This window comes from Cupressus sempervirens, chromosome 9, assembly GCF_028749045.1.
Source record: "Cupressus sempervirens isolate cs-2001-9-10 chromosome 9, ASM2874904v1, whole genome shotgun sequence".
In the NCBI taxonomy this organism is placed as follows: Eukaryota; Viridiplantae; Streptophyta; class Pinopsida; order Cupressales; family Cupressaceae; genus Cupressus; species Cupressus sempervirens.
In genome coordinates, this window is record NC_143126.1 from 365,825,756 (window position 1) to 365,850,583 (window position 24,828).

The following is a 24,828-nucleotide window of genomic DNA, read 5'->3' on the forward strand; positions in this document are numbered from 1 at the left end:
CTCTCTACCATGAAACATATTTAATATTTATATTTCTCCACCATAGAGGGAGGAATTCTATATATTTTCTTTACCTTAGATTGGAAGCTTTTCATTATTCTATCAATGTCTCTATCTTTGACATTCTCTAGTCTAGTCATGTAGCACCATGTAACCATCTTCATTGAGCATTCATTACTGTCTCAACTTTTCATACCAAGGAACTTCTTGGTTGCATAGAAAAATAAGTGTGTCATTAGAGATTCAAATCTAAAAACTACATTCTTATACTTCTTTAATTTTCCAATGTTGTCCAACAACTACACTTTGACATTCTCACACATATTTACTTTCTTCCTCTAAATTGCCATAACATAGGTTACATGCAAAAATCCTACTGGCATAGAGTTTTCTCTAGAACTTTGATTCAACATATAGCCTAAAATCTTGTTCAACACTCTAACTCCATTTTTCTAGATCAGGTCAACTCTCATGTTCCTTCCATCAAATTTAATTTTCAAGTTAGTCTCAACTATCTTTCTCACATTCCTATCATTCAGTAGATTACAACCTTCATTTCTTAAAATTGTGACCTTATGGATTAGGTCATTTTCAATTACAATAGGAACATCACCTACCCAAAACATTTCTTCATGAACTCAACTTAGGATAATCTTGCTCTACTCATGATTATCAAATTCTATGTAGAACATATATTTAATTACATTTAACTCATTTAGATATGTATACTCAGCTTTTAGGGTTAGTTCTCCATTACACATAACTCCTAAATCCTTTTGAATATCTTTATCTCCAACACTCTAAAATTTACAATGAATGTAGCTTCTAATGTCTTCTACATCAAGTACATTTGGTAGAATTTGAGAAAATGCTCCTAATGGATCATCAATCAAAGAAGAAAAAGGATTCTTCTTGAATTTGTACCTAGGTTTCTCACTTATATCAAAAACTAACTAAATTTCCATACTTCTAATAATTCATACTAAAAATTCCAACAAAAGCTTCATAAAATACCTTTAATATTACATATTAGGGCTTCTACAACTTCACATTGAAACGCTTTACTTTGCACTTGAATTCATTTTCAAATCACTCACTAATTGCTCCAAAATATTTGCATGATCAAATGGTATTGAATATCTTACTCCCAATCCTTAAATCATTTCAAATTTAAATCCACATTAAATGTGCATCTTCTTCATCTTCAAAAGTTTTCATTGTTTACCAGTAAACTTGCTTTCTTTCATACAATTTGTTGCAAAAATTCTTGCACACTCTACCATAGCTTCCTCTCTATGTCATCAACCTTCTACTGAGTGTGCAACTTCCAATTCATAATCTCTTATCAATTCTGATTAACTAACACTTTACCTCTTCTAGAAATACTTAATTTAGATAGGACGAGTCACAAACAATTTCTAACTTCAATTTTCCATCAGGTACATCAAAATACTGCTCTTCCACAATTGAATAAGAACTCTCCAAAAAAATTTCTTCCACAAATTATTCTTTTAATGTATCAACATGCTCTTTGATTTCTGCCTTCTAACTATTGTCACTACCATTACCATTTCTTCTGTCATTTCTATTATTGCTCCTTTTGTAATTAGGGTTCCTATTGAAATTCCTTTTGTCCATTCTACAAAATCTTGTTGTGTGTACAAAGTTATTGCATAAGTGACATATAGGTTCATTCCTTCTCTGATTGGTTCCATTTCATCTTTTAGGTGCTCTGCAATTCCTTGTAATATGTCTAGAATTGTTACATTTGTAACATACAATCTATTTCCTTTCACCATCATTAGATCTACTTTGGGATCTTCTTCCTTCATTACCTATAGGGATAGTATTCCTACACATTCTACCATTCCCATTATTACTATCAAACTTAGATTTCTTACAATCTATTACTTTATGTCCATAGCCATGACAATTATAACAATAGAAATTAGTAATAGGTTTAAAGGACTTACTTGTGCAATCTCTCTTCATATGACCAACTTCATTGCATATGAAACATCTACCTTTGAATTCATTTCTAACTTCCATAGATGATCCAACTTGCTTAGGTTCAAAAACTTGCTCTATTTTCTTTGCTTTATCAAATTTCTCAAACAAGTCAACTAATTCAACCTTTTTGGATATGCTTGTTTCAATCTTACTTTGATCAGTTTCTTTAGGATTAGTAGTTCCAATGACTTAATTTGTTTATTTTTTAACTTCAATTTTCTTGGTTGATTTCTCAATAAGATATCCAAGACATGTGTTATCATAAGAGGGTCTCTGATAAAATATTTGCTCATCAATTTTCTCATTACTAGAATAAAGCTTCTCTAACTACTATTTAGCTTGTGTGAAATCTCTTTTCACAATAGTGTTGTACTTTTCTAGCTCAACATGTTCTATCTTAATAGAGTCTAATTCAAATTTCAATTGAGTCAACTAGAATCTAAGGTCTACATTCTTAGTTTTAGATCTGGTTCATTCTTACTATCATCTTTCTTAAGACTTACCTTAAGTTCAACAATCTTCAAGTCATGTTTCAAGATCTCATTTTCTTTCTTGAGGATTCCTACTTCATCATTGTCACTAGTCTACACATTTTATTTCTTTCCAAATTTTAGATAATCAATCTTGTCTTTTAGTTTTCGAATATAAACTTTTGCATCTTCATACCTATCTTTCAGGTTATCTCTTTATTCTATAAGAAGATCAATCTTCTCAAAAGATTTTTCAAGATTTCTCTTTAACTATTTCATATCCATATGGATCTTACTCAAGCTATTAAGCCTCTTTTGAGAAACTTTTCTCTCATACCAATTGTTAGAAATAGATAATATGGGGGGGTGGTGGTGTGAATCAATATTCTAAAAAATTTTGCCCACAACTGGATATTGTTAATTACTTTATAGTTCTTTCATATAAAAGTAATCCAACAATCTTGAACAATAAATATAACCATACACAAAGAGAACTCAAAATAACATTATTTGTTAACTAGGGAAACCCTAGCTAAGGAAAAACCTGAGTGGGGATGATACTCACAAGATAATCCACTAAGCAAAAGAATCATGTTAAGGATATTGACCATGTTCGGAGTCTATCAAATACATATAGTATCTTGAGTCCTTGTTAGAGGACTAGGCCCTACTAAAAGCCTCATCCCTATTAGGAGTTGCTTCAACTCTGTTAGGAGTTGCTTGAGCAAATATAATGTATGCAAGAAGAATCCACTACCATAACATGCTATTTACAATTTAGTTTCTTCACAAGAATAGATATACATACAATACTATCTTACTATTGAATGTCACACTTTCTCTAATCATACATTAGATTTATCATCACATAAGGCTTGTATATCATTTAATATTTCTTCACTCGAGTTTGCATAACATACTTGCTACACATTATTTGTGCAAGGCATGATCTTTACTTATATCTTGCAAATTAATAAAACTTTCCTTAGTTGGCCTTGATGCTTTCAAATTCTTGACTAAATATAAAATAATTTTGGTTAAACATCTAGGATGACAACCCAACATGATTAAGTAATTAGTTTGTTACCAAAATAATTCCTTACACCATACACTTCAATTAACTATCATGCTTTGTTTTGTCCTATTGATTACCTAAACTAGTAATTTAACTATAACTTGTGTTGTACTATCTATACAAGTCTACACACTAAAATATTTCATCATGACACTATCAACTATCGATCCTCAACTATGCATGAGCTAAATCAAAGTTTGTCATCCATATATACTATATCTATATCTCTACTGCTGTAAACTATCTTACACTTAGATAATTTTCTAACTTTGATAACGTCATCAAATATCAAAAGTATTTGTTACCATAAATGAAAACATTCATACATTTATCTAGCCATATTGCTAATAGGAACACCATACATATCAATATTCATTTAAGCATCTGAACCATAAACTTTAGTAACAAAAAATGGCCCTAGCCAATTAGGACTAAATTTTCCCTTTTCTCCAAGAAAATATTCATATTCCTTTGATTTTCATAATGAATGAGATCACCAATGGGAAAATAACATCAAAACAATTTTTTTCTATATTGCTTTTGAAGAGATTTATGATAGGATATAATATGTTGCAATGCATTGATTCTTTATTCATCCAACATTTCTAATTCATGCAAATGTTGTTCCCTAAAAGTTTCCTTATTAATGAATGAAAAGAAACTTATTGTGAAGGCATTTCTAATTCCAAAGGCAAATTGTAGTTCCCCCCCATTACATGCATGGCCCCCCTACACACACCACCCCTTAATAGTTATATAGTTGAACATTGATACTACATATGGAATATCAATGATCACCCTATATCCATATTTATTAAGCCCTTTTTCAATAAATATCTAGAAACATGTAAAAGAGAAATCTTGAAATTAAGTTTTGGTCTATATTTAGGATGAGGTAAGTAGGGGCATCCAATGTAAATCAAGACTGGGAAATCTTCTCTTTCAAATAAATATTAAGCTACTAGAATTGGAATATTAATGAAGCTTCTTTCATGTTTTTCATAATAGTTCCTATGATTTGAGTATCACTTGCAACATAATAACACCATGTTATGTAGGTAATATCTTGCTAGCTCATTTAGAGAAAAAGCTAGCTTTGGCATTGATGAATCTACCATTGAAAATAATGAATTGTGAGAGCTGATCCAATTATGGGGTGAGTGGGAGGGGGATAGTTGGTCCATCCTCATACTCATGGAAAGTAAATCCATATTTGAGCTAGGATTAGAGCATGCATCTATCTCTCTTTACATAGGTGGAAACTACAATTGGAACAATTGTTTTTTTGTCATTGATGTCAAATCTTAGTGGTGAGACAATTGGTACCTGAGTAGAGTACCATATCAATATGATTGATGAAGAGGATTTCATAAGAAGTGATACCAAGAAGACCTATTGGAAAGGTTGAGTTGTGTAGAATTACAATGGCCACTTGATTAGTTGGACTTTGGCAAGATAATGTGTTGTTCAATTATAATACTAAGTGGAGAAGATAGTTGTGTTCAAGCTTAGAAGAGATGATCAATGAAGAACTAATATATAGGCTTAATGGAGCCTCAAAGAATAATATTAAGGATATTATTGTTTAAGTTGAGTTGTGCTAGTGTCATCCAAGTGAATAGTAGAAGCCAAGAAAATTCAGTGTCAACTGAACATCAGTAAAAGATAGAGTATCAAAAAAGTTGGACCAAGTGCTAGTAAAAAGATCAAGTGAAGACATTGTAAATCGAACAAGATAGTTAAGTGATGACCAAGTTATCTAGTGATGATCGAGGCCAAGGAACATAGTTTTCACCGAGTGTTAGCATTTTTTATTTTGTAAAGTAATTGAGATTCCTAGATGACATAGTTGAATTATTGGAATATATAAAGCATATTGAAGGTAAGAATTGATGAGATGAAAAATTTAATGTAAGAGAAACTATGTTTGAGTGTTTCTAGGCCTGGATTTAGAGATAAGTTTTGAGAAGTTTCTAGAAGGAGGAGGAAATGAAAAGATGGAAGGATTCAAAGAATCTGACCTAAACCTAAGATCAACAATGGTGTTTAAGAGGCAAAGCATGAAGCTGCCTATTTAAGGAGGCATAATGGATAACCTAGTAAGGTTGGAGTAGTAGTTGATTCTTTTGATTGGCAAACTTGAGCACAAGGCTGAATAGTGAATTGTTGAGGTGAAGAATGATTACTTGAAGGATTTCCAAGAGAATCAATAATTGGGGTCAATCAATAAATTAACTATTGACCTGAATTATGATATGTATTTTCAAAGTGAGTTGTATTTATTTAGATCAACCTGTTGCTAATTTTTTACCATTGTATCAATTGAAATCCTTTAATCAAGGTTGACCTAATAGTAATTTGTAAATCCGTTAATTAAGGTGACATTCTAATAGAATGTTCATAAGTCCACTAATAAGGCCACTCCTAATAGGGTTATTAAATGCTTTTATTGGGTCACACCTAATAGTGTATATTGTAACCTTTAATAGGGTTGGCTCCTAATAGAGCTCACTCTAGAAGAGTGAACAAATTGGTGACATATTGCTAGTGGTTTTTCCAAAATTGGATTTTCATGTTAAATCCTAGTGTCCTATGTGGATGTTATTTGAGATGTTTACTGTTTAATGTTTTGCATTCTGCAAGTTTATTATTATTGGGATAATGGAATATAATTTTATGTTACTAATAAATTTCTATAGAGATTGAGTGGATTGGAGATTATATCTAAGTTGTTTGAGGAGTTGAAAAGTTTAATTGGTACATCTTGACCTAAGGATAATTGATTCACCCCCCTCCCAATTATTATAAATCATTCTAACATACACATCTCTTCTAGTCCCCCTAGGATAAAGTATAAGGATAGATCCTAAAGTATGCATCTAAAGTGAGACCAATGGGTGTGATATTCAATTGATTTAAGTGATAATAGAAGAGAGAATTGGGGTTGGACCTTCTTTAGAGCTCCCAAGGGTTGTAGGGATAACATCAACGCTATGAAAATATTATATGGAGATGTACCTATAGTGGTATGAACACTATTCTTATAGGCCCACAAAGAATATGTTATTTGAGTATGCCAATAATTACCATGTTTATTCATAATTTTCTATAGAATTTGATCAATGACCTTATTAGAAGTTTCAATTTGTGATAGGGAGGTTGGATGAACCACTCATTAATTCATGCTCTTTATCTTCTTTAAAGACCCTTAAGGTGTCTCTCACACACCACTTTTCACCTATAGGATCTTAATTTTCTAAGGATCCCATGGTTGCCAACTCAAATACTAAGAAATATTCCTCAATCAAGTCAAAACTTGATGCAAACATAAAGGATTTCAATATTCAAATCTTGGACTAGGCCTTGAAGAGGTATGAAGGTATTTTCAAACACTTCAACTCAACCAACTAGGTGTGTTAGAAGTACCATCAATTCATCTTCCCATCTAATTTTTTCATTTATTCACAAATAGGCCTAAAAGGCTAGTAGCCCCAATTAGGTCTCCTATAGCAAGAAAATAGGGTTTTTCTCCTATGCCTTCCAAAATAACCCTAAAATATTTTCTAGGTCTCTTGTTTCATTTTTCATCCCCTTAAATATTTTTTTGGTCTTGGAATCATATCCTTCCATCCATTGCCCTAACCCAAATTAGGTGAAAATTAGGCTTTTTAGGCTTCACAGGCTACTTCAACAATCAATATTATTTTAGGCTTGTTCTAGGATTGGTTTGATCCTCCCCACTTCATATAATGATAGTAATACTTCCTTCTTCCATTTCCAAAAGGAATTTGGACTCTAGCTTTGCTCCTCTGTAAGAAATGTTGATTTCTACATGGTCATCCCTAGCCAAACTCACCACAAGCTTTCTTAGGGCAAGACCTTAAAAACACTTCCTCTAAATTTGAGGGCCCTATATTCTATACAAATTATTTAAATGGATTCTAATCACTATTCTAAAAAGGCCATACATAATGGATAGTGGGAAATCGAGCTAGAGCTCCATCTTCAACAACTGTTTGGACAAAACTAGTAACAATGTAAAACCAAAATAATTTTACAGAAGGAAAATACTTATCAAAATCTCTATCTACCAACACATATAATCAAGAGAACATTCCATTCAAAGGATACACAAGTGACAATGTGAATCTTGAACTTCTAATTACCTACTATAATCAATAATAAAGAAATTGCATACAAATTGCTTCCAAATGTTGATTACAAAAGTATGCAATACATACAATGAGCATCCAACCCTAATCATAGGTCTTGTTATGCCTTACATAGGGTGGTTGGGTGGTTATTTACCACTTAGGAATCCTCTTTATTGGAACTCAAAATTGAAATACTGATTTTGAGTACCATTTTAAAAACTAAGCCTAATCAAGCCTATATAAGAGCTTTTCATGCATGTGTACTCGGTCGTAATTATGAGGCCTATGATGTGTTTCATTTGTTTAACACATTTCATTCAGTATAAGCATGCATCGTATGATGATAAGTTTCCATTTTGGGTCATTTTATGAAGCATCATTTTGAGCATGGCTCAAATCTACATTTTTGCCCAAGTGTTAAACAATGATAGGAAGCAATTAACAGCTAGTAGTTCCGACCACTTGAAGTAGTTTAAGTTGGTGATTTTGCATGGTTGGAAGAAAATTGGTGGTTTGTAGTTAGCAATTATGATGATGCAACTAACCACTAGTGGTTAGTCACATGGTCACTTTGGTTAGCACACAGTTAGTGTTAATTATTGTGAAGGCACGAGATAATGACATGTGGCACCATGGGCTGTGGGAGAAAATGAGATGGCAGATCTATGAGAAAATTCTTGATCATGACACATGGTGATGATGTGGTGGAGGTTTCAAGTGGATGCAGACATCATCAAGGACTATGTAGATCTAGCCAATCAAAGAGTGCCATGTGTCAAGTGGTCCATCAACCAAGTTTGACCCAAATTGGAAAATTGGGGAAAATGTGAAGTTTCAAAAAATCAGTATTTTATTAATTTTTTAGAAATAAACTTGGACACTTTTTAAATAAAAATTGGTTTTATCATATACTTTAGACTTTAGCATAAAAATGAAATATTTGCAAGATTTCAAGGTCGGATAATTAATTTTGAACCTTCAACTTCAAATTGCTTCCCTAGACATTTCTTTGAGGCCAATATAGTCTTATCATATATCATGGAAAAGCTCTCAACATATAGTTTCCAGATATGTCATTATATTCTATACATGTATCAATGGGAAGCATCTATAATTGGTTTTGTCTGAGGTACTCTTTTTTAATTGCATTCTAGTGTGAGCATTTTAGAATCAATTTGTCGCTAAATGATTGGATGAGTATGCACCAAACTTGGAGAGATTCATTCTAGAAGTATTATTTTTCCTCCAAATCAATTTGGTAGGGGTTTTGGAAAATTTTTTCAACAAATGAGATATTTTATTAAAAAGGGGCTTTTCCTATCATTTAGAGAGATATTTTTAGAATTGGTTATGTAGAATGATGGGATTTGATCCATTATTCAGTTGTAGAGACAAGAGATATGTTTGGATTTAATAGATGGAAGAATTTCAAGTGGAAAAATGGAATCATCATATTAGATATGAGATTCCTCCCTTCATCTATATCTTTCTTTCTTCTCTCATTGTAAGAGATTACAAACTTTTGGACAAGTTTCCATAGTTGTGATACCACCAAGGTTGGATGTCCTTGGTTCTAGACTATTGAGTAGAGCTAACTCTGATTCCACCATTCTCCTTAGAATTTTGTCTATATGAACAACATTAATGAAGTATGGTAGATCATTCTGGTCTATTGTGTGTTTCATGAGTCTTTCATGCATGTTGAATGTACTTGTTTCAAAGGAATGAATACAAAGATAAACAAGTTATTTAGTTTCATTTTGAGTCTTCTCTTGCCTCTTCTATTTGCAAACTTTTTTTATTTGTGGAAAAAGAACATAGGTCCAATTGCATCTCTTTTTGAGTTTTATATCTTGATATGTTTTCTTTTGGTTCAAAGAATCAAGTAAATGCTTGATATATTTTGATAGGGTTGCAAATTTTATGAGAAGGATGTCTGATAAGTATGAAGTCAAGTATGAACATTGATGTCTGATTCACAAAATGATATAATAGATCTTGTATCTTGATGTATGTGATAGATGATATCCTAGATGCATGTTGTGATTTGTGGAATAGCCAATGGTTAGGCTAGTGATTAGCTGCAAGATCAATTCAACTTGTTGAAGCATATGGGGTTTTGCAAATTCAAAATAAAAAATCAATTATCCATTTTCTCTTTTTGTTTAGGACTTGAAAGGGTACCCTCACTCATCTTATGGATTTCATAGGTGTAATAACTTTCTATTACATAAATACAAGAGAAATAAGGGTTTAATTTACTTTCTATAGATTTAGATGTATGCTTTGAATTGATACCAGATGAATGAATCTAAAGGTCTACCCACCTAGGTTTTGCAGAGCCTAAAGTAGAAGAAGGAGTTTAGCCTTATAGTTGACCCAAGTTGTATCCATCATAGGAGATAGTTTCCCTTAGATGCAATCCTATCTTTGCTACTTGGCAGTTGAAATCATTGTTAAATTAGGAACAAAAAAAATGGTGACTCTACTGGGGAGGTATTGAATCACTCTAATAGACAAATCTTGAGAATCTGAAAAGAGATTGAATATGACAAGAAAAAAGGCATGAAATTTTTTGCTGCAATAGAAAGGTTGTGATGTGTTTTGTGTTTCTTTGTTGAAGATTCATGTCTCCCAATAGTTACATTATTCATGATTGTGGTACTTTAAGGGTTGACTGAAAATTGTGTTCTATAACCATAGTAAGTTTATCATCAATAAATTTAGCTGGGTAATGTTTTGAAGTGTTTTTGTACATTTCAGAGTCAAGAATGATCAAATGTTTATCCTCTTTTCCATGTAAATCTTCAAAGGTGGTTTGATTTTCTACAAGTTTCCACAAGTTGAAAGTCTATTTTAGATTTTTCAAGTTACTAATTATGTTTTAAAATCTTTTTCATAGGTGTGATTGGTGACTTTAAAAGATCTTTATACCAGTCCCTAATTATTTTCATGTAATTATTTTTAAAAATTCAGAATTTTGTTGCATATATCTGAAGCTTTTGATAGTAGCTCTTGGAAAAGAAAGTTATAAGTTCTTGATTTACACATTTTAGTGTTGTATGCATTTGTTGTTTTACAAAGTTGAAGTGTTAGAAAATCACAGCAATGATTTCTTTGTCTTCTTCAAGGAGGTGGTAGCTCTACATGGTTTTTATGAATGGTGTGAAGAAGTTCATGTTTACACCCATGCCAAATCAACATATCTATTTGCAACATCAACACTAAAAGGTATTTTAGTTTTTAAATGGAGTCAGATCTCATATTTAAAAATGGTTGTTTACCAAGTCATGAAAGTGTGGTTAAAGATATTGTATATTTAAGAAAGGAACTATGTGATTAGATTATCATTTTCATAAGGAATGAAATAGATATTTTCAAAATCTAAATGATGTTTAGAAGTACCTAAAGCTTAAATCACTAATGAATATTCATGTTTCTTTATGACCTAAGGAGGCCTCATGGACTATTATTTTCCTAGATGTTCTCATTCTTAATTTAGTTAAGTGGTCAGAAAGATTGAGGTTAGAAAGGACTATTCAAATTGAGGAATTCTTGAAGAAAATTGAGAGTTATTTGATTGACAATGAACATTATGCTAACCCTTCTGATGATGAATTTGAATGTTTTGACATTCGTAATTAACGTGATGAATCCATAGATGATAAAAATTTATCTTCTAATTTCAAAGAAAAAGATTCAAGTTTAAGTGAATCAGATGATTGCATTCAACATGAGAAAGACAAATATATAACTAAAAATGAATCATGTGACAGTATGTATGAGTGTGAGAAAAGTTATAGTAGCAGTAGGCATAACTCTTTTTATGACAAGAATGAATATGGTGAGGTACCTAATGTTGAGGTATTCTGTAGAGAAGAGGAAAAAAAGTTGTAATAGTGCCTCTAATTTTTTAGATTTTTGTATTGATAATACTACTATTATAAGCATTTCAAATCATCTACATTGTGATCATAACCAAGGAGAAAAAACTTGTGATGAAGTCTTGCTAAATGTTGATGAAATCTTAGAACTATTGGCTTATGATTTTGAAAGGTATGCAAATATTTTTAAGGATGCTCTGGCTTTCCATTGTTATGTTTTTTCCCATAATGAATTCTTTCCCCAAATTTTAATGTTGAATGTAATACAAAATTAGAATACTATGTGTCAAGTTTTGGAGGTGCAAATGACAATAGTTAAAATGCCAATACACATGATGACTTATCTGATGTGGGGAGTACTACTAAGGGGATATTTAGTTTTGATTCAATTTTTCCTCATGTTGATAATGCTGCAATAAGTTTTGATTGTTCATATGATGACAAGGAAAGGGTCAAAAGTAATTATTCTAATTCTAAGTTTTCCTTTTGTGCTAATAAGTCTAGGGATGATAAGTTTGACAAATTCAAAGTTCATTCTAATGAGTTTTTGGAAAGAGACAATGATAGTAATCAACATTTTTTATGTGAAAAATTTCATGATATGTTTTGTACCTTGGTAAATAATCCATTTTTTGAGGGATTTGAAGGAGTTTCAAAACATGTTAAATCTAATTAGATGACAAACAAGATTGGAAATGAGGAAGCCTAGTTTGCAATTGAATATCTTGCACCTGGTAAGTTTCATGATTTGCCACTTTGGGAGTGTTTAGTATTCATATCAAAGAACCTATGTTTCATATTTCAAGTCTTCGTGATATGTTTAACTAGTTTTTGAATCCCTCAAAGTCAGGTATTTACTGTTGTCATGCATATTATTCAGAATTCTAAGAAGCCTTGTTTGACTAGTTGTAACTTGGACCAAGTTGACAAAAGAATTGACTACCATTTTCAATCCAGCATGCAAAACATTTTTTTTTAGTTATCACCATGTAGGGCTACTATTGAAGGTGAGACACTTTTGTACATATTAAAACTTTCCATATCATATCCAACTCTTACACTTGAATGGATTATAAGACATGACAATGTAGACCTTGTGGGGTAATGGTATGATGAAGATACAGGTGTTGGAAATAATCAAGACTAGCTAAGTTACTGAAAGGGGGGGGGGGAATTAGTAACTTCAAAAAATTTAAATTAATTCAGCACTTAATCCATTCACCATTAATTCATCTAATCTACTGCAAGCATGAGGAAAGATAAACATTTAGCAAATATGAACACAATATTTGGTGACCCAAAAACCTTCCAAATAGAAAGTAAAACTGATACCCACAAAAATTCACTTCTACAGCATAAATCTGGCCTGTTAAGGCTTACATTGACCACTTTTGATGATCTACCCTCTTATGAGCAATTTGGACTTCTAGATCCACCTTGTTAAAGGTTTTACAAACATACAATGAAGTATGCACTCTGTTAAGAGATTTAAAGAAAGACTGTTAAGTCTACCCTACTAAAGGATTTAGAAACTAATTCACCTGTTAGGATGAAATAGTAGATCTAACTTACAACTTGATTACTAATTAGATCTTTGAAGTATAGATCACCTCTTGTGATTGATATAACTTTACTAGTCTTTGTAGACCTTGCTAAATACTCTACTTTTCTATTGATTCACATTCACTCTTCTCAAAACATTACATATCCATCCATCCATATACTCATATATTGCAAATGATACAATACATTACATATATATACCATTCTAACATTTACAATTACAATGTCAGCTAAAACACAAGTAAACAAAATATTACTAAGTTGGCCAAATAGTAGAAACTCAGGTTTAGTAAGTTGACTTAGCAAACTTTTGATACTCAGCATCCATTGTATTACTTAGCATCATCATGCACTCAGTAGAAGTAGAGGCTTAGTCCATACTAATCACACAACATAGCTTCAAACTCGATGACCATTGGAGACTTAGTAGATATAGTGTCGCTTGGTAGATACTGAATACTTTGTTTACCTTGCTGGAACTCGATAAACACTGCTCATTCCATCACTCGGTAGACACTGGCTTCACATCACAGAAACTAATGACTCAGTAGACACTGCAAAGCTTGGTGACCACTATCTGCTCGATGATAACTACTAGACTACATACTGACTATATTCACTCAGTAGCTTCTGAAATGCTTAGTATGAACTATGAAACCTAGTTATCACTAGATTGCTTAGTATACACTTGAGACTGAATGATGAGCATGGTAACCATATAGAATTGAGTAATTGTTGTTACTAATGACAAATATAACATAATGCCAACAATCTTCCCCTTTGGCATTAGTGACAAAAACACTTATAAGCCAAGACTTATGTACATTGACATATTGATTTTTGATTTTTTAAAATTTATCTTTGTAAAGCTATTGTATATACATTTGTACATATCTCCCCCATACATAAGGCATGATATATACATAGTATTTTCACCCTTTTATTCTTTACAAATATTAAACTATTCTCTCCCCCTTTGTCTCTTCGCAAAATATCTTTTACTCTTACTCCCCCTTTTTGACAATGCAATAAATTCAAATAGAAACACCAAAATGTGAGAGAAACTTGGAATGTACCTTGAGAATAAGAGCTAATGTCTTATCCCAGTTGTCTTGCAAAATTTTGCAGGTGGAGAGTGCCACTTGAACTTCTATTGAAAGTTCAATCATATGGTCTGCAATCAAAAAATTGTTATCCTGGACCAATATCTTTGAATATGCAATATGTTTTTGCATTGTGTCCATGATTGGAAGTATCATGTTTTGTATATCTATCAATGTGGACCTGATCCTTGCTTCTTCTTTCAGCAATTCTACCTACATATCTGACAAAAATCTCACCTTAATGTGATGAGCTAAGCTTGAGCTATGGTCAAGCTGCAACCTTTGAGCATTGGCCTTCATATCTACTTCAATCTTATTGAGTTTTTCTTTTATCTCCTTGGTAAACTCGGTAACATCACAAAGCTTAGCAAAAAGTGATGTCACATTGGTGAAAGAATGTTCAAGATTTCTCAAAATTGAGGATAGTTCTACCTGGTTTATGGCAATGTGTTGAGCAATGTGCTCAAGCACTTTATTATCAAACTTTTTCTCTGCCTTTTCAATTAACTTTTCTTGACCAAATGTATCCTTATTGAACTTATTAATTGCTTCTTCCAACTATACCAAAATGTGTTGAGATGAATCCACATCAACACCTATAACCTCTATTATTATATTCCTTACATTCTCAATTATTCTAAACTCTCTATCTCTTTCAGCTCTTAGCTATTTTTGCCTTGCCTTCTATTCTAAAAGCTAGCTAACTAGTCTCATTTCTTCAACTATAGCAGTATCAAGATCCAAATTACAATTTCTATGTCTAAGTCAATATCATCATTAATTTCCTTTCCAATAAGAAAAAGTTTTAGAGGAGTCCTTGGTTCTACTTTTGACATTACTGCCTTGGACTTAGAAATATAAATAATTGTAGAGATATCTAGACTTGCAATAAAAACTTGAATAGGACCAACTGAAGGAAAATTGAGAGAAGTGCTAACTAAATCAAAAATTGATGTGCTACCCAAAATTGAAGTGATAACAGGTGGAATACTAACTAGAGGACATACAATAGGAGTACTAGTGGAAATATTTTCAAATGACGTACTTACAAGTATATGCAAAACTGAAGTTGACAAAATTGTAGAATTGGATGCTATGCATACTGTTGATGTTGTTGACTTAGGAGTTGATGAAGAGGAGGACTGTAGCTTGGTAGATGAAGTGGTAGACACTTCCATAATTGATACCTAAAGCTAAGAGGGAGCAAATAGTGACTAAATAAATGATGTGCCTGTTGTAGTTGCAATCACATTTGTTGAAGTTGTCTCCAACCCAGATGATGTAGTAGTCTTTGGTGGAGAGTGAGGAAGGGAGGCTATGACTTGTGCTACTATTCTCATTGGATCATTCTCTTCATCTCCTTCCTTTTCTTCCTCTTTAGCTTCTTCCTCTCTCTCTTCTTCATCATCCTTCATCAAATCTTGACATTCCTTAGCATCAATGGTAACATAAGGACTGTTATCTTCTTCCTCATTGTCATTGTCATCATCATCATCATCCTTGATTTCTACTAGATCTTCACTAGGATTGTGCAAATGATAGATGTTTTTCCACATGTTTGTAGCATCCCTAACCACATGATCAATGTCTTTCATCAAAATCAAACATGTATGAAATCTAATCATCATTTTACCTTCATTCTTTTTTCATTGCTGCCTTAACTTCTACATCTGTGAGACTCAGTAGCAATTGCTTCAGTGATTGCACATATATGTCTTTTGCTATCTATTCAACTCATTCCCACCTTGGCTTCAATCTTTCCAATAATTCATTTGAAATCTAAGGGGCAATTTGGTCATGGGAATATTTCCATTTTCCCATCTTATTGAGTACTAACTAATCAATTTGCATCTTCTCAGCATATGTTCTTGTTTCAAATTTTAGTGCCTTGAAGTTTGTGATGCCTGCACCTTCTTCCATTTGTTTCAACCTTTCTTGGAAGATGAATGGGTGCTTACTAAACACAACCTCACTACCACCTTTCTTCTTTGATCTCCTTGTAAATAAAGCCATGGAGGCTTTGGGTGGCTTGGTAATAATTATCTTGCCCTTCTTTTTCATAGGCTCTGCCTCCTTCATAGATTCATGTTCTTCTTCTTCTTATTCTTCTTCATCATCTCCTTTTCCCTCAATAAGCATTAGAGGGGTACTTGTAGTTTTTAACTTGGCTACCTTCCTCTTGCCTTTGCTTATAGACTGGGGTAGCTTGATTTCAAGCTCAATTCTAGCTTTGGCTTCATCATAGATTCCAAAGACAGGTAGCTTTAGATCTATTGGCTCATTCACCAAGGCTTCAATAACATCTTTTGTTTCATCAATGTTAAACTCATATGGAAGAGGTTTCACCCATGCAATTCTAGGCCTGACTGCTTGAATATACACTCTATCATAGTCAACCATGAAACATACATCATCTTTGTAATCCTCAACTAGCTTAGGAAGAATTTTGAGCCTATTGTTCATCTTCTCCTTAAAAGCTTCAAAGTAATTATCCATAATACTTTCAAGATTTTCACCCATTTCTGCAATGAATTCATTAATCTGATACAAAATTGGAGTATCTTTCCTCCATACTACTGAACCTTTTGATGGGAAAAATTTTTGAACATAAAAGAAAAGAAATGTTAACAAAGAACCAAATTTATAGGGTTTGTTCTTTGATGTCCTAATGTTGTCCATATTCTTGTTTAGCTATTTCAACAATAATTTTGATAGATCAAATTCCAAATTCTTCTTTACAACCTTGTATACTAAATCAAATGCCTCACATGGCACATTGTTCACACAACTAGAGCTATAAATCTTGTGAGCAATGACATGAATACCAAACCTTAATTCTACATTAGATACATTGCTAATCTTCAGACCTCTACTATCCCACTCGACTAGGGTTTTCTTTTGAAGCTCTTCCTAACCTAGGGTTTTGGTAGTTTTAGCCTTGTTCAGCATAGGGAGACTAGTGATCTTATTAATCATTTTCTTTGTGATCAACATTGGTTGCTCTAACTACAACTGACCATTATGCACATGACTCAAAATATACCTAATCCACTTTATTTGGAAACCCCTTGGCAGATGCGGGATATGGGTTAATCCTTTGACCTCTAAATGCTTATGCTCGAGTTTCAAAGATCCATCAACACACATTTCTCCTAGGGCACTCTCCATCTCTAGGGTTCTAATTTCTTGCACATAACACTTAAAATGAGTGTGAATATTGTTAATAAGAAGTATCTTTGGAGGAATTTGTGATTGAGCTCCATTTGGGTCAAGTGACTCTGCAACTGCTGGTACTAACTTGAAATTTGGTGCTTTCCACTCTACACCTTTTACCAACATTTCAGAACCTCCTTTTGCCTTGTTACTGCTGGTGCTTTTGGATGCCATGGCTGCTCGGTAAATGAGAAAATTTCTTCGAAGAATTTTTTTTTACTACAAATTCACTCGAGATTGCTTTGATGCATCTAGAAATTGCTTTGCTCTATGTATTCTAAAGTTGTGGTGAAAAATAAAGTCAAATTCTACCCTTTTTGATGAAAGTTCTCCATTAATACTTGGTACCATAATGATGTAGTGCATGATAGACTATCATCCACTCACTATGCTCAATAAAAGCTTGTGACTTGGTGATTGAACAAAACTTTTATTACTCCCGACCTAGCTTAGTTGAATCTATGGCCAACCATGCTCGGTATGACCCAATTCTTGAGATTTGACTTGAAGATATATTTCTAGTTCTTCCATTAAGAATTTAATTGGAAATGGTGGAGTCACCCACTTCTTGAGTGACATGACCATCATTTGAACTATCTTGCTCGGTAGATTTGGGAATCCACTACTGTCTCATCTCCTTCTTGATGTTATCAGCTTTACCTTTCTTTTCATCTTCAACCTTTCCTATGTTCATGCAATTCTTAGCTATATGACCAAGTTGAGTGCATGTATAACATCTTATTGTATTATCCTTTTTTCTCAAGTGATGCCTTGCACAGTTTATGCCAATGTGTCCATATTCTCCATAGTAATGACATCTACACCAAATATTGTAGTCCCAACCAAATATTTCTTTTACAAGTTGTTTAACTAGATTGAATTGTTTAGATCTACATTCAGATGCCTTGTGACCTTGCTTCTTGCATTTATGACATTTACCTTCAAATTTTGGTTTCTCCTTGCATTCATTAGGTTTATGACCATGCTGACTACAATTTTAGTATTTTCCATTGCTCCAACATTTTTTTGATGTATGACCTAACTTACCATAGTGATTTCAAGTAGGTCTTTGATTCCTTTGGGCACCTTGTTTGGAATATTCACCTTCTTCTTTGTATCCAAGTCCTTTTTGCTTATAAAGATTTTGCCCACTTCGCTGATTTAGTTGATCCATGTTTGCTTGGGATTTTATTATTCTTTCATTGAGTTTCTTTTTAGAATTTAGATCAGGTTTAATCATTCATTGATTTGTCTTTTAGTGATTAAATCATTCCTTAAACTTTCATTTTTAGATCTCAGACTCATGATCTTCTCATTTGCATTGGAGAGATAATTGATAAGACTTTCTAGCTGAAGGGATTGATTTTGATTTGCATTGTTCCTTGCCTCCAAGTCTTCACTTTCCTTATTCATTTGTTCCAAGATTTCACACATTCTTATTGACTAAATTTCTTGTTCTCTTTTCATTTTTCTTACCTCTTCTTGCAGAGAGCCATTCTTTTCTAGGAGTTATTTGATTGCCTTATTTGCTTCATATGAACTGCTTGAGGGGAAAAAGTCTTCAATCTTTTCTTCAACATACTGATGGTCATTCTTTTTTTTTTGCAAGTTCCTTCCCTCTTTTTAGGGATTGGGAAAGATTCTCTTTTGCTTCTTTGAGTTGAGCTATGGCCATCTCCAGATCTAGCTTTTCATTATCAATAGCTTTGTCAAGTCTGAATATCTACATTGTCCTTGATCTTTGCTCAAGTTGTCAAACTTTATCCTAAGAATCACAAAGCTCTGATATTGATTGTTGGAAATAATCAAGACTAGCTAAGTTACTGAGAGGGTAGAGGTGAATTAGTAACTTCAAAAACTTTAAATTAATTCAACACTTAATCCATTCACCATTAATTCATCTAATCTACTGCAAGCATGAGGAAAGATAAACATTCAACACACATGAACACAATATTTGGTGACCTAGAAACCTTCCAAATAGAAAGTAAAATTGGGGTGGGGATGATACCCAAAAAACTTCACTACTACAGTATATAATTGGCATGTTAAGGCTTACATTGAACACTTCTAATGATCTGCCCTATTAAGAGCAAATTTTGACTGCTAGATCCACCTTGTTAGAGGTTTTACAAACATACAATGAAGTATGCACTTTGTTAAGAGATTTAAAGAAAGACTATTAAGTCTACCCTGCTAAAGGATTTAGAAATTAATTCACCTATTAGGATGAAATAGTAGATCTAACTTACAACTTGATTGCTAATTAGATTCTTGAACTATAGATCACCTCTTGTGATTGATATAACTTTATTGCTCCTTGTGGACCTTGTTGAATACTCTACTCTGCTACTAATTTGCATTCACTCTTCTCAAAACATTACATATCTATCCATCCATATACTCATATATTGTAAATGATACAATGCATTACATATATACCATTCTAACATTTAGAGTTACAAGGTTAGCTAAAACACAAGTAAACAAAATATTACCGAGTCAACCAAATAGTAGAAACTTAGGTTTAGTAAGTTGACTTGGTGAACTTTTGATACTTGGTATCCACTACATTACTTAGCATCATCATGCACTTGATAGAAGTAGAGGCTTGGTCCATACTAATCACACAATGTAGCTTCAAACTCGATGACCATTAGAGACTCAATAGATATAGTGTCACTCAGTAGATACTGAATACTTTGTTTACCTCCTTGGAACTTGGTAAACACTACTCATTCCATCACTTGGTAGACACTAGCTTCACATCACAGAAGTTGATGACTCAGTAGACACTACAAAGCTTGGTGATCACTATCTGCTCGGTGATAACTAATAGACTACATACTGACTATATTCACTCAGTAGCTTTTGAAATGCTCAGTATGAACTGTGAAACCTAGTTATCACTGGATTGCTCGGTATACACTAGAGACTGAATGATGAGCACGGTAACCATACAGAAGTGTTGTCACTAATGAAAAATATAACATAATACCAACAACAAGAGTCTTATCAACTAAAACCATAGAGCACCATTACTCTTACCATTATTTTTTTATATTTGCAAATGGTGACATGTCACCTGGCATTCATCTTGTAGTAGATATTGGAAGATGGCACATTCTCAATGGATGAATTAATTGTTACCGCATGTCAATTAGCAGAAGTAATAGTTATGATGTATTAGATTAGGCTCCATTTGCATGGATTGAAAAAATCTAGTACAATATGTATCTTGGTCATTTGCATCTAAATAATGTGTGTATATCTAAGTTTCAAAGGTTGTGATCTCTTTTCAATATAAAAATTTCTTCTACATTAATGTCATAGTTTATGAATATTGCACTATCTATTGCATAAGATGTCTGTAATGACCATATGAAAATTATGAATGCATTGAAAAGGTCAATTTTTATATATATACTTGTGATAGATATAATTCCAATTTTCTAATACAAGATACGTGCAACAGTGTCTTGTTCAAAATTGAACCAAAAGCATTCAAAGTTGCATTGTATATAGAGACGTAATCTTGTCCATGCATACTCTTTTATATTTGTGTACATGAATTCACATTTAATTCTTCTAACTTATGTGAATAAATAGTTCTATTTATACAAGTTTTAAAAATGCCTCCTTCATTGATCGAGATGGAGAATTAGTAGAGCAAAATGTAAGAGTGAATATATAACATAAATTTGTTCTTCCTCTTTACATTGAGCCATAATGTGTATTTGGATGGTGAGTTGAAGTGAATATATCCATGTGGCAGGGTTGACAAATTTGAGGGAGACATATGTTCCCTTAAAATTTGAGTTTCACATCAACAACCACTCAAGCTAATTGCAACTCACCATGGTCAATTTTCAGAAGACTATGGAACTTTTTGAAATAGTATTTGTAGTTGAATTATGCTCTCTTTTGGTTCTCTTTCATACTGTAAATGAAACACCCACTTTCATTTTTTTGTTGGCTTTCAATGTAATAATTTTCTATGCAATTCTTGAAGTTTTATTGGTATCTAAAAATGTAGTTTGATCGGTAGCCCTATTCGAGATTTTATAACTTTGAAACCATGATAGGTGAGACCAAATGGATTTTACCACTATGTTCTATTCTAAAAATACTTCAAGTGTGCTAGTTTTCAAGTTTTGAAGAATCTATTTGCACACTTTCCCAGGTCCATTCTAGTTGTGAAAATCACTGTTATATTGGTTTCCCAATTCCCAGTACCCAACTTTGAACGCTTTCCAAATTCTCCCACATATTTGTTAGGAGATTATATCATAGACTTATTTTATCCAAAAGAAAATGAACCAATGCCCTAGATCCCATTTCCCTAAACAAATATGAATGCAATTTATTGTTTCTAATTTGCAGGCAATAACATTTGACTGAGTGATCTTCATAAAGCAACATTTTATAGACAGAAAGACTATATACCAGAGAACATAAATGCAAGGTTTTAGGGATTGGTTGGGTGTTTTATTTAGTTTTTAGAGGCAGTTTTAGAAGCTCATGACTCAAAGTTGATAGTTTGCAAAAAGCTAAAAGATGATTTTTAGCCGATGAGTCACTGATCAATTTTAAATCTAATTAGTATGATGAGTTGAGTGGATCATTTTTAGAGGTTAGGTCTTTGAGTTTGAAATGTATTTTAACCATAACCACTCTGGGTCCCAACTGACTTTAGTAGATTTATAAGGTGTACTAGGGATTGGAGATATTTTAAACAAGGGATTATAATGGTTATAATCATTGTAATTTTTCAGTATCAATATGTCATATTTTAAGCTCAAATGGATGTGTGATACTAAACACAAATTTACAAAAGAGTAAAGTGAAACTTGAATGGATAACACAAATACACAACTAATACATTTGGGCCAGAATTGTGATGGTAGGCCATTGCAATTGTGATAGCCACCTATTGCAAAAGTGATAGTACCACAAAATGGCTCCCGTTGGATGACTATCAAACTTTTACTATCACATATTGTGAAAAAAAAGGTGCCCATCGCAAGTACGATAGATTAAACTATCGTAATTGGAAAGAGGGCAAGGGAAATAATTTATCTTCATGTCATTTCAATTGTGATAGTAGACCATCATAATTATGATGATGTAAGCTTTGAGTCTATCATTGCAATTATGATGGTTTTGTGATAGTCATGTTGTGGGAGCAATGACTAACCATCAAAAAATGTCATCACAAGTATGAAGGGTATGCGATAGCTTCTCTATGAGAGTGATGGCTATCTGTCAAAAAAAGTCATTGTAATTGAGATGGGTAGATGAATTATTATTAAAAAAAAAATTGTAGCTTGTCCAATGAGGTCCTTTCACTGCTAAATTATCAATTCTTGTTTGCAGTAGTGAAGATCAATTATACATGAGTGACCTGTAAATTCAGTGGGCAATTGCTCTATGTACAAAATACCATGGACCATAGGCAAAAGGAGCCAAATGTGTGTTTAGCTTTAGATCATCTTGAGAGCGAAGTTATTTGAAGAAATCGTGGAGGCTACATGACCAAGTTAGACATACAAAGATCAATAATATAAGAAATGTTATACAAGGGACAAAGATTTGACATGTCTTACAAATATCTATAAATGGTTATTTGTAATCATTTCTCATACAAGTGAAAATTGATATCAGTGTATCCTTTATAGCTATAGTATCTATGTGGATATACATTTTTTTTATCAAATCAATCTATTTAGGTTGTCATTCACATATAATTGTGTATAGGGTTCTATAATAAAAAATTTAAAGATATTTGAATTAGAGTAGCATATTGAACTATGGTGTCCTTCTCCATTGCCTAAAACCAATAGTTTACACAGTTAGCTGTCATGAAATCATAGGTTAATATTGAGCTTCACTTGGTTACAAGAATAGTTTAATATTATCTACTAATCAGGGCTAACCATGTGAAGGTGGAAGCTCATCTCCCCCACCCCCAACATCTAAATTCTTTGTTAACATCTAAAATTCATTCATTCATTCTATTAGTAAATTCCCTATTAGAATCATGTCATTGATTTGACAAACTTGTGAATGTTACTCTAAATCAAGAATGCACATGCAACTACATTCTATATGCATGGACAATAGGCTAAGTAGAAAAATTCACCATGTTTACATTTATTTAATAGGTCTATACAAACATCTAACAAAAATGCAAACCTGTTGGATATTTTTAGCTCCACCTAATGTCATACACATATGAATTGAAATTGCATATTGAACTATGTTCCTTTTGCATTTCCTAAAACCAAGAGATTCACATAGTTAGTTGTCATGCAATCATAGGTTAATGTTGAGATTCACTTGGTTTCAATAATAGTTTAATATTCTCTACTAATTAGGGCTAACCACATGAAGGTGGAAACTTGTTTGGCCCCACTTACCCCCCTCTTGCCCCCTAACATCAAAATTCCCCATTAACATATAGAATTTATTCATTTATTCATTAATAAATTCATTCATTCCATTAATAAATTCCCTAGTAACATCATACCATTGATTTTATGAACTTGTGAATGCCACTCTGAATCGAGAATGCATGTGTAGTTGTGTTCTATATGGATGGACAATAGACATAGATGAAAAAACTTACCATGTTTACATTTGTTTAATAGGTCTATGCAAACCTCTAACAAAAATGAAAACATGTTGGGGTTTTTTAGCTCCACCTGATTTTGTATGCATATGAATTAAGATTGCACATTGAACTATGGTGTCCTTCTACATTACTTGAAACTAAGAGATTCACACAGTTAGTTTTTATGCAATCATAGGTTAATGTTGAGATTCACTTGGTTTTGAGAATAGTTTAATATTCTCTATAATCAGGGCCAATCACCTAAAGGGCCCCTTAACATCTAAATTTCTCGTTAATATCTAAAATCTTTAAGAAATGATCAATCTTTAAAGTACAAAAAAGGTTCTAGACCTACAAAAGTGCATCATTTTCCCATCTTCTAGTGCATGTCATTTTTCTATCACATCCAAAATAGGATTCTACCACTCTAAATTGAGAATGCACATGCAACTGCATTCTATATGCATGGACAATGGGAGGAGCTAAAAAAATATAGCACAATTATATTTATTTAATAGGTTTATTAAGTTTTTAAAATTATAAACCATCATGAACATTAGAACTCTAGCTAGTATGGCCAAGAGAATGTCCTCAGCAAGCTAGCACATAGAAAGTCTTGATTTACTTACATGTTGAGGATATTACCTTTTCCTATAAGAGTCAAAGTTACAATGTTTGTGATGATCTATAACTTAAAATACCTAATTAAAGACCTCTAACAAAAATACAAACCTGTTGCAATT